The sequence below is a fragment of the Trichechus manatus genome, unplaced genomic scaffold, assembly GCF_000243295.1.
Source record: "Trichechus manatus latirostris isolate Lorelei unplaced genomic scaffold, TriManLat1.0 scaffold00216, whole genome shotgun sequence".
Taxonomy (NCBI): domain Eukaryota; kingdom Metazoa; phylum Chordata; class Mammalia; order Sirenia; family Trichechidae; genus Trichechus; species Trichechus manatus.
Window position 1 is genome coordinate 3,078,950 of NW_004444152.1, and position 11,922 is coordinate 3,090,871.

At 43.8% G+C, this 11,922-nt stretch overlaps 1 protein-coding gene across 1 annotated transcript in view; it reads right to left on the minus strand.

Annotated features, from left to right (window-relative positions):
- LOC101347631 (zinc finger protein 229) overlaps positions 1–7,864 on the minus strand; it is a 21,582-nt gene extending 13,718 nt beyond the window's left edge. Inside the window, exons 1-2 of the mRNA XM_023742739.1 lie at positions 7,776–7,864; positions 6,634–6,708 (exon numbers count right to left, since the gene is read on the minus strand). The gene's annotated coding sequence lies outside the window, so the exon portion shown is untranslated. The remainder of the gene's footprint in view (positions 1–6,633; positions 6,709–7,775) is intronic.
- Positions 7,865–11,922: the final 4,058 nt, after the last annotated feature.

An 11,922-nucleotide genomic window follows, 5' to 3' on the forward strand; every position in this document is an offset into this window, starting at 1 on the left:
GACATTGACTATGCTCTTCCAATTGTGCTGTTATTCTCACTTAAGATGAAGGCTTACAGAACAAAATAGTTTCTCATTTAACAGTTACTACAAATGTGCTATGGCATATATAATTTTGCTACAACGGTGACAACCGAAAAATGTATATACAAGTATATATTATGTACCTATGCATAAATGTGTATAGGTATGTACACGGGAGTACATATGTGGGTAAATATTAGTGTATGAAGATGTATATGCGTATTCATATGTGTGTACATGCATATATATTCATATATATAATAAAGCACGCAGGGGGCACAGTTACAGATACAACTTAGACAGAACCAAACACCTCGCAGGATTGCTTTTCTGAGTTTGAAGGCTTAGGACCATAGTCTCATGGTACAACTCGGACAACTGGCATAACATAGTTCATAAAGTTTATATGCTACATCCTAGTCTGTTGAGTAGTGTCTAAGGTCTTAAAAGCTTGTGAGTGGCCATCTAAGATACAACTATTGGCCTCTACTCATCCAGAACAAACAAAATAGAAGGAAACCCAAGAGATAGAGAAGAAACTAGTATAGGACTATCTACACGAACCATGGCCTCATCTACCCTGAGACCAGGAAAACTAGATGGTGCCTAGCTACCACTACTGATCGCTGTGATCAGGGCCACAACAGATGGATCCTGGTAGAATGGGAGAAAAATGTGGAACAGAACCTCAAATTCTTAAAAAATCCAGAATTACTAGACCAGTTGAGACTAGAGGACTCCCTGAGACTATAGTCCTGACATATTCTTTAAACCTTGAACCGAAACTATCCCGAAGTCACCTTTTAACTATTAACAGATTGGCTCACAAAATAAAGAGTATTACCTGTGAGTGCTGTGCTCCTTTAAAAAAAACCATCTATATGAAACCAAAAGGTCAACAATTACTTTAAAAAAAAAAAAAAAAGATGAGAAGGGGGTAGGGAAACTAGCTTACTAGAAACAGAACATCTAGAATGGAAATAAATGAGAATGTTCATGCATTATGAAAAACTTAACTGATGTCACTGAACAATATGTGTAGAAATTGTTGAATGAGAACCTAATCTGCTATGTAAATTTTCACTGAAAACACAATAAAATATTATCTAAAAAAAAACCAGATCAAGTCAACTGGCTCCATAAACGAGTTGGAGCAGGCTGACTGGCCTGCAGGGAGGGCTCCTGCCCCTCCCTTGACTAAGTGGGGTCCATGGTTTAAAAATGCTCCAGCTGATAATATGGCTTGGTTCATCAGTGAATCTACAGAGCTCAAAAGTGATGGAGGCGATTGAGCTGCTGCGGCCATTTGCCCTTAAGATGGCCACCTTCTGACTGAGACCGGATGAGGCCTTTCTGCCCAATGGGCCAAACTGCATGCAGTGGTGATGGCTGTCCAGCCCACTCCAACAGCAACTTCCTGCTACATATTTATAGGCTCATGAGCTGATGCAAACAGGCTAGCCATATGGTCTGGTAACAGGCAGATCAATGGCTGGACTATTAAAGGCTCCCCCGTGTGGGAACAAAGACTATGGCAGTAGCTTGAGAGCTGTTAAAGAGAACTATACGTCACTCATGTTGATGTAGTGGCAAAGAGCCGTTTGAAACAGACCATGAATAAATTTCCCATGATGGCCAAGCATATGTCCAACAAGTTGCCATGACTGCCCGGTGGGTCCATCACAAAACAGGACGTGAAATCCCACTTAAGACGCAAGAATGGGCCAAATCATGAGGTCTCACTCTCTCAAAAAAGTAGAAACCAAAGACGCATCAGTCATGCGAATCCTGCCAGCAACAAGCCTAGGCCATGCAACATACTGAGCTGGGCCCCATCAGCCGGGGATTAAGCCACAATGGATCACCAGCCCCTAGTCACGGGTTCCAGCGGTCTCTCATCATTGTAGTCATGCACTCCAGCTATGCAGCAATTCCTGTGCATCATGCAGACACTGCGATCACCACTGCAGCTTTTAAAATACACCTCTTTCATGTGTTTAGATGTCCAACTGGGCTCCAATCAGAGCAAGGTACCTCATTTACAACATAAGCAACTCAACAGCAGGCATACTCCATGGCATAAGGTGGACCTTCCATGGCCCCTATCACCCTGAAGCACCGGAACACCAACTCAAGCAACAACTATGCAAAGGCCATCAAGGACAACTCAGCAGGTGGTCCCCTCATCTTAACAAAAACCATTTGGACATTAAACACTGCACTCCAGCGGAAGGGAAACACACCACTACAACACAGTGCTGGGCACTACTGAGCTTGGAGTTGGTGAAGGACCAGGAAGTCACCTGATCAGGCTACGCCTGCAGAATCCCAATCTCAGTACACCCAACTACTCTCTCTTTTTTCCTGCAGGAACGTACTCCCTAGGGGTGGTCTGGTCTGTGGGCCACAGGAGTTTCACCACAAGCGCCCCCGAGTACAGCCTGGAGGCGATGGTATCTATGGGTGCCTCCCTCCTGCGGTACCACATAGAAATAGGGGAGGGGGGCAACAGACCACAGAGGCACTAGGGTTCCTCTGCTCACATCTTGGACTTCCAACTCCTTGGTTTAAGTGGGAGACATTGTAGGCTACGTCAAATTTGTTCAGGATGCGACCTTCCTTCCCAGACTGGATGATGGGGGCCAAAAGGCTGGGGCAAACAATAGGAGCAGTGGGTCCCCGCGGAAGTTGTGACCTTCGAACTTGGACAAACAGCCTGGGTGGCCATACCTGGGCAACTCTCACCTCAAAGTCATTGGGCAAGAGTATGTTCAGCCCTGGAGGTAAGGACAGGGAAAAGATAATAACATTGTCTCTTTCTCTCCCTCAGAATACCTCACAGGGATGAACAAGCCCAACCAAACCAACTGCTGGCTTTGCCAGTATCTGAATCAAGATGACGGGCCCTCACTCCACGTCATTTCAGCTAACCTGTCAGCATGGGAGACAACACCAATCTACTGGACGTTATGATCTAGTGCCTCGAGGATATCACTCTGCAGACACACACGGTCGACTCCACGGGACGTGGGAAAGGTCTTTTGAAGCACAGGGGCTAGCTGTGGGAAGTGCCCCAACTTTAGAGGAGAACTTTCCCCTTTGTGCTAAAACATGAATGCACGGGACATACTTAAGGGAAGTTCCCAATGACTACTGTAACCAAACACTGTGGTTTGACTCTGAGGATGGTACTTTTAAGCCTGAGTTTAACATCACCATGGGCAAAGACACCATCAAAGTACATGCTAAAACTGTCCAATGTACAATAGTGGGTACCTATAGCTGGCGTGGAGTTCTTGGGTGGTGCAAACAGTTAAGCACTCGGCTGCTAACCGAACGGTTGGTGATTTGAATCCACCGAGAGGCACCCTGGAAGAAAGGTCAAAGTCATAAAAATTCTACAGAGCACAGTTCTACTCTGAGACACAGAGGGACCCCGAGTCAGAGCTGACCCAACAGCAACTGTAGGTACTCGGTATAGCTGGCGCACTGGGGAAACTTGCATGCACAATACAAACCCTCCTCCCCCAAAAACAAACCTGTTGTGGTCAAATCAATTCTCCTCATAGTGACCCTATGTGTTACAGAGTAGAGCTGCTCCACAGCATTTTCTTGGCTGTAATCTTAATGGAAGGAGCCCTGGTAGTGCAGTGGTTAAGTGCTCAGCTGCAAACCAAAAGGTAAGCAGTTTGAACCCACTGGCCACTTGCAGGAGACAGATATGGCAGTCTGCTTCTGTGAAGATTACAGGCTTGGAAACTCTATGAGGCAGTTCTACTTTGTCCTATAGGGTCACTATGAGTCAGAATCAACTTGATGGCAACAGATTTTTTTTTTTGGTGGTGGTGGTGAGGATGGTCATCTTCATGGAAGCAGATCGCCAAGACCTTCTTCCACAGTATCTCTGAACGGGTTCAAACTGTCAACCTTTAGGTTAGCAGTTGAGCACAAATAACTGGGGTATAAAAATCCAGGAGTTTCTCTCTAGGACTAGGATCCAAACCAATCACATGGGTGGACCTCAGGTCTGGATTAACTTGGCCTGGTAATGGCACCAGCATGTTCACGTGTAAACTTCCAAAAGGGAGGGTCTCTTGTACCACCTGCTCCAGAAAGCGTACTGTTCATACATGACTGGATGAGACTTTACTGAACACATGGGGATTGATGGTGTGCTGACATCCAACTGACTAAAAAGAGAAACGGAAATACTCATTCGTCACCTAATTAGTGGGTTAAGGTGACTACACTAACCCTAGCATTAAGGAAAGCTGGACTCTTTATTGTACGTGGAAATCATTTATATAAGGGCGTTTCCCTAAAATGGTGGGGACAGTGCAGCTTGGGGTATGTTGTTCTTAATATCACCTGGGGAAAAAACACAACATCCTCCGAAATCCCCCATCTGGGCTCTTCTGCACATTGTAACTGTCACAGAACAGAAAACCTCCTTCTGCGACGTACTAGTGCCTTCCATCAGGCAGTACGTATCCTGATCCCTGAAATCGGGGTAAATAAACTAGGAAGGGCTATACATATGGCATATCCAGTACTATTGAAAAGGGATTTAATTCTACACTTCATTCCTTGGGACTGCTCCAACGCAAGGTGGACAGTATAGCATCTGTTATGGATTGAATCGTGTCCTCCAAAAAATGTGTGTCAACTTGGCTAGGCCATGATTCCCAGTATTGTGTGATTATCCACCATTTTGTCATCTGATATGATTTTCCTGTGTTGTACATCCTATCTCCATGATGTTAATCAGGTGGGATTAGTGGCAGTTATCTTAACAAGATTAAGCTGTGTCTTAAGTCAATCTGTTTTGAGATATAAAAGACAGAAGCAAGCAGAGAGATAAGGGGACCTCATACCAACAAGAAAGCAATGCTGGGAGCAGAGCACGTCCTTTGGACCCAAGGTTCCTGAGCTGAGAAGCTCCTAGACCAGGCAAAGGTTGATGACAAGGATCTTCCTCCAGAGCCGACAGAAAGAGAAAGACTTCCCCTGGAGCTGGTGCCCTGAATTTGGACTTCTAGCCTCCTAGACTATGAGAGAATAAACTTCTGTTTGTTAAAGCCATCCACTTGTGGTATTTCTGTTACAGCAGCACTAGATAACTAAGACAGCAGCCACTGCCCTACAAAACTGCAGAGTGTTGGACATTGCGATGGTGCAAACTGGGGGTGTGTGTGCCATGCTAAGAGAAAAATGTTTTTATATAAATGAATCAGAACATAAGTAACACAGATGACAGAAAATACAGTTCAAGTCCTCCACAAGATCTGACAAGTACAGCCCTTTGACCTGTTCAACTGGTTTGGGTTAAGCAGTGGGTGGGGCAGCTGGTTTCAATCTGTTCTCCAAGTAGGTCTGATCATTCTGCTGGGATAATTTTATTAGTTGCCATCCACAAATGTTGCCTGAAGATTTTACAAAAATGGCGTACGAAAGTGACACCCATCAGCTGGGCACTGAACTACAGACATGCAGCCCAATGTCCGAAATGGACAATGGATATCCCAAGAATGTTAGTTTCTTTGCTTCTCTGTCTGTTGAGGTCCCAGGAAAAGTTGAGGGGGTGGGGAGGGGGAGGAGACCACGGAAGGGGGTATTATGAGCACAGCCTGCTGCCTTTCCCTGGGACCCATGAACAAACCTTGTGCTGAAGGCCAGATGTGTTGGTCTGGCTCCTTGGACAGGATGAGAGTGTGGGCTGACTCCCTTTTCTGGGACGTCTAGACCCAAAACACACCCTACAGCTGTTGGTTGGCTATCAGCACATCCCTCTCCTCTTGCCTTGAGTACACGTCAACATTCCCAGGAACTGCTTTGCTAAGTATGTGGCATCTGGACAATGCAGCTTCTACGGCTGGTGGGGAGGGAATGGGGGTCCTTCTCCTGCAGCACAAGAGGGATGTGTGCAGAACATCTCCCTGAGTTGGTTATGGAGTGAGACTCACTGGTCACGGGGCACCAACGCCCACTACTGAAGCTGACCTTGCTCTCTTTTGCCTACATAGTGAAGTGATGTTCCACCCAGCGCCTGTGTGTGAGTTGTGTTTTTACTGGCGACGCTGACTCCTGCAAGGCATGAAGCACGCTGACATCTAGTGTTGCTGCTCCTGGTAGCAGGCATTGTTATGCTCTTTGCTATTCTCCATGTGGTGGGATGTCTCCCCTGGAGATGGTAACAAGTGTCACTTGCTTGATAAATACACTCAATAAAAACACTGAGGAATTCCTCAGCCTTCACAAAAAAAACAAAAACAAAAACAAACCCATTGCCGTCAAGTAGATTCAGATTCATAGCAACCCTACAGGACACAGCAGAACTGCCCCATAGGGTTTTGAGGGGCAACTGGTGAATTTGAACTGCTGACCTTTTGGTTAGCAGCCGAGCTCTTGACCACCAGGGCCCCTCCTCAGCCTTAGAAGAAATCTATTTCTGGGGGAAGGCAGCTGTGGCAATGTGGCCTGGATGGGCATTTGAGAAAAAAACGGGAAAAAGAATGATGTCAGGAAAGCTGACCTCCGTGTGGGAAAACAGCTGGCATTGTATAAAAAAGCAAAATAACAAAACAAACAAAAAAAGAAAGTGCTACTTACCTGTAACTCTAGTGGAAACAGTTCAGAAGTTATTCTTTCCTCTTCTATGCAGTTCTCCCTGGGAAAGGCACCGTCCTAAGGCAGCAAATGAGCCACATGAAAGAAAAATGAACCATGAGATAACATGATTTTATCACAATTCTCAACACACCACTGGAGGAAAACTTTGAGCACAACAAAAATAACCAAACCCATTGCCGTCAGTCCATTCCGACTCATAGCAACCCTATAGAAGAGGGTAGAACTGCCCCATAGGGTTTCCAAGGAGCAGCTGGTGGATTCGAACTGCCGACCTTTTGGGTAGCAGCTGAGTTCTTAACCACTACACCACTAGGGCTCCTTTTACCACCAGTGGGATGTAATCTACCCTTTCCAAAAAAAAAAAGGAATCAAGAGTCCAGGCTGAAGCCTCCCTCCCGACATGACTCAGAGATGGGCCCATGCCTTGCAGCTTGGGGCCCTGGCCACAGCCTACACTCACTGTAGCTTCCAGGACACAGTGAGACTCAGGATACAATCTTGAGATTTGAATTCAGAGCTCTTACATGCTGTGTGATACCGAGAGTGGAATTCAACCTGTGTATGCCTCAGACACTACAAAAAAACCAGAGCCAGCAACAAGACATCGAAATAACTCTTACAACTTGTACAAAGCTTAATCATTCTCAAAGGACTACACACAGAACGTGAGTGAGGAATCAACTTCTGCATCTCTTTATAGAAATCAGACAAAACTTTGAAATTAGTACAGAAGTGGGCGGGCGTGTGCCCCGAAGGGATTAAAAGTATCATCAATCCGCGACTGCCCGGAATCGAGTCTCCCAAACTGGGAGTTGTGCATCTCAAAGACGGTGCTGCCGGCCCCGAACGGTTCTTTCCAAGCCTGGGGGTGCCGGAGGCAGCCGGCCCCAAACCCAAGACAGCCTGGCGCGAGCCCAGCTCCGCCGTCCACCCCAGGATGATCGGTGCCCTCCTCAAACTCTTCCTTCGCCAGGCCGATCTCCTCAAAATCCCCTGGCTCAGAGCATCTGCCCATAGGCGTCCCGCCGTCCCTTCCCCCTCGAAGTCCTAGAGAGCCCGCCCCCGCTCCTGCGGCCCGAACGAAGACCCTAAGGAAGACCCACGTCCCTCAAATGACTCACCACGGAGAAGAAACGACGATAGGCGTATACTGGTCGGAAGCGGAAGTGGGCGACTACGGAGGGATCGGACTGCACTTCCCAGAACTCTCTGCGGTGCGCGGTCTTATTTAGGCTCCAGATAGTGACGTAAATGAGCGTCCGCCGCCAGCCTGTCCCAGAACCAGGCAAGGGAGTTGAGTACTGCGAATAAGCAGACTCGGGAGATTCCCGCTCCTGATATTGCGGCACTGCAGCGCCTTCCTTTTCTCCTCAATAAAAAAAAGAATTGCTTGTCACTACGTGTGCACGTTGTAGAAAATCTGACAATATACTCAAACAAACCCATAATTCCACCACCAAGAGATATTAAGCATTCTTGATGTTTTGGTATAAAGTGTATTTAATTTTTATTTCTCAAAAGTAGTACATGTTCAAAGGAAAGTAAGAAAAAATCATATTCAAAGAAAAAAATTAAAATCCCTTGTAATCCTAGTGCGCAGAAACAAACATCATTAATATCTCGTTTTATGTATTTCCTGATCTATATGAATGAATGTATGTATTTTAAACTCCCCTCCAAGAAAAAATACTATCATAATATTTTATAACCGTTTTTCTCTCACTTCATATGTCTTAGGGTGGTTCTCTAGAGAAGCAAAATCAATGAAGCGTGTGTACATATATGTGTGTGTATACATATATGTGTCTGTGTATACATATATATATCAATCCTGACTCAGAGGACAAAGAAGAACTGCCCCATAGGGTTTCCAAGGCTGTAATCTTTATGAAAGCAGACTGCCACATCTTCCTCCGTAGGAATGGCTGGTGGATTCGAACCACTGACCTTTCAGTTAGCAGTCGAGTACTTAACCATTGTGCAACCAAGGCTCGCTCTTTCTTGAACTATAACAATTTATTTCAAGGAAATGGCTCACGCGATTGTAGAGGCTGGCAAGTCCCAGATCCGTGGGTCAGGTGTCGGGCTGGAGGCTTCTCCTGACTCAGGTGGTTGCAGGGGCTGGCAATTCCAAACCAGCAGGTCAGATGACAGGCTGCTGGCCAACAGGGCTGTGGAAGCTGGCAAATCTGAGAAACGGCAGGTTTCTAGCTGGTGAATCTCAGTAAGGGCAGGTCACATGCTAGGCTGCTAGCTCAAGTCCCAAGAACCGTAGGTCAGATGATGACAAGCTTGATGCATGATCCAGAGCAAGAGAGAGCTTTGTCAGAGCATCCACATGTATTAGATATACACCACACTCTCAGGGAAATTCCCTGACATCAGATAAGGCAGTGAGGGTGTGACTTGGGTAAAGGTGGTGACTTAGTCATGCCTTTTAGTAAGGCTGTGACTCAAGATGCACTGTACCTAATCCTGCCTCATTAACAGGTTTAGAATTTACAACACATAAAATAGAGGATAATTACATGATACAGTAAAATGGAGGGCAATTACACAATACTGGGAATCATGGTTTAACATTAACCAGCACATTATATATCATAGTTTTCTATCTCACTAAAGAATGAAATAATTGTAAGTGGTTGCTAAGGATTCTTTTGGTTATAGATGTTACCACCTTGTCCTCCAATGAAGTTATATGTCCAATCTCTGTGTATACAAACTAGGAATAATCATTGTCTTTAATTTTTCCCGATTTGATAGACTGAATATGCTGTCTCATTACTAATTGCATCTCTTTCCTCATGGATATGTTAAACAGGTGTTGCCATATCTATCAATGTTTCATATCTGAAAAGAGATTGACTCAAGACTCACCCTACACTAATCCTGCCTCATTCACATAACAAAGATAATCCATTCTCAAATGGCATTATAACCACAGGCATAGAGGCAAGGGTTCACTACACGTCTTCTGGGGGGAAATATTTCAACCTATAACAACATCCCACCTGAATTTACAGACCATTTCAGAAATAGATTTGATGCACTCAATACTAATGATCAAAGACCAGAAGAGGTGTGGGATGGTATCAAGAACATCACACATGAAGAAAGTAAAAGTTCATTAAAATGACAGGAACAAAGGAAAATGGGTATCAGAAGAAACTCTGAAACTTGCTCCTAAGTGGAAAGTAGCTAAAGTGAATGGAAGAAATGAAGTAAAAGAACTGAACTGAAGATGTCAAATGGAGTCTTGAGGAGATAAGGTAAACTATAATAATGAAATGTGCAAAGACCTGGAGTTAGAAAACCAAAAGGAAAGAACACGCTTGGCATTTCTCAAGATGAAAGAACTGAAGAGAAAATTCAAGAATCAAGTTGCAATACTGAAGGATTCTGTGGACAAAAAATTGAATGATGCAGGAAGCATCAAAAGAAGACGGAAGGAATACACTATACAAAAAAGAATTGATTGACATTCAACCATTTCAGGAGGTAGCATATGATCAACAACCACCGGTACTGAAGGAAGAAGTTCAAGCTGCAGTGAAGGCATTGGTGGTAAACAAGGCTTGAGGAATTGATGGAATACCAACTGAGATACTTCAACAAACATATGCAACACTGAAAGCACTTACTTGTCTATGTCAGAAATTTGGAAGACAGAAACCTGGCCGACTGTCTTAGACTAGGTTCTCTAGAGAAGAAAAACCAGTGAGATATATATATATATATACACACACATATAAATACATATATATACAGAGAGAGAGATGTATTGCATTGAGCAAATCTGCTGCAAAATACCTCTTTAACATCTTAAAAAGCAAAACAAATCACTTTAATGACTATGGTGCACCTGACACAAACCATGGAATTTTCAATCACCTCATATGCATGAAAAAGCTGTACAATGAAAAAGGAAGAGGGAAGAATTGACACATTCAAATTGGGGTATTGGTGAAAAATACTGAATATAACATGGACCGTCAGAAGAAGGAACAAATCTGTCCTGGAGGAAGTACAGCCAGAATGCTCTTTAGAAGCAAGAATGGTAAGACTTAGTCTCGTTTACTTTGGACACGTCATCAAGAAGGATCAATTGCTGGAGGAGGACGTTGGACTTGGTAAAGTAGCTGGTCAGTTAAAAAGAGGGAGACCCTCAGTGAAATGGATTGACACAGTGGCTACAACAATGGGCTCAAACATATCAACAATTGTGAGGATGGTGCAGGACCAGGCAAGGTTTCATTCTGTTATACATAAGGTCTCTATGAGTCAGAGCCAACTCAACGGCAACTAACAACAACAAGGAATTTAGGCACTATCCAGAAGAACATGTTGCATTATTGTGAGAATTTAAGCAGAACAAAGGCATGACCAATGGCAAAGATCATATTGTAGGAGGGTAAATGGAAACCACGGCTTGGTCCTTGGCCCTTGTTTGGGTAGAATTAGAGATTAGACATACAAATTTGAACTAAAGCACTGGCAGTGAAAGTGGAGTAAAATAGAGGAATGACGATTTTTTATCTTTCCCTTTGAGCTTCGTACTAAGTGTTGAATTGAAGGTATTCATTAAACTTAATTGTTGAATTCATAGAACAAGGACATGGCTGTGGAAAAAGATATTGAAATTTATAGGAAGGTGGAATATTTTCATTATGAGAGAAAACAAAGCTCCCTTCCACATGTTAGAATATAAATGAAGGGAAAATGTCATCCTATCCCTCTAACACAAAACACACACACTTACCCATATATATTTAAAATACTGAATCTAGGACGCAAGACTGCATCAGCCAGATACCAACCTAGGTAACGAACTCTCAAGGATTAATCAAAACTAAAAGATTTACAACAGGGAGCCAGAGAGGTTAATCTGTAAATGACAACAACATCAGAACGATAAAAGAAGGAATAAACAGTGTAAGTATAGAACTTTCACATGGAGAGGAAGGCAAGGCAATCCCAAGTAACAAAAGATTGGTTCAAACTTAGGAAGTTAAGGGTAAAATTCAAGGTAACCACAAAGAAAGTTAACGAACCTACTCATCAAAATAAAGAAAAACATAAAGTCTCAGTAAACACAACATCTGCAAAAACAAAAGAAATGAAAAAAAAGTCCACAAACAAAAGGAATTCAGCACAGGAGAGTAAGAGGAACAAAGAAAAAGTCAGCACCACAAAAAAAGTACTACAAAATGACAGCAATAAACTCACACCTATAATAATTACACTGAATGTAAATGGCGTAAATGC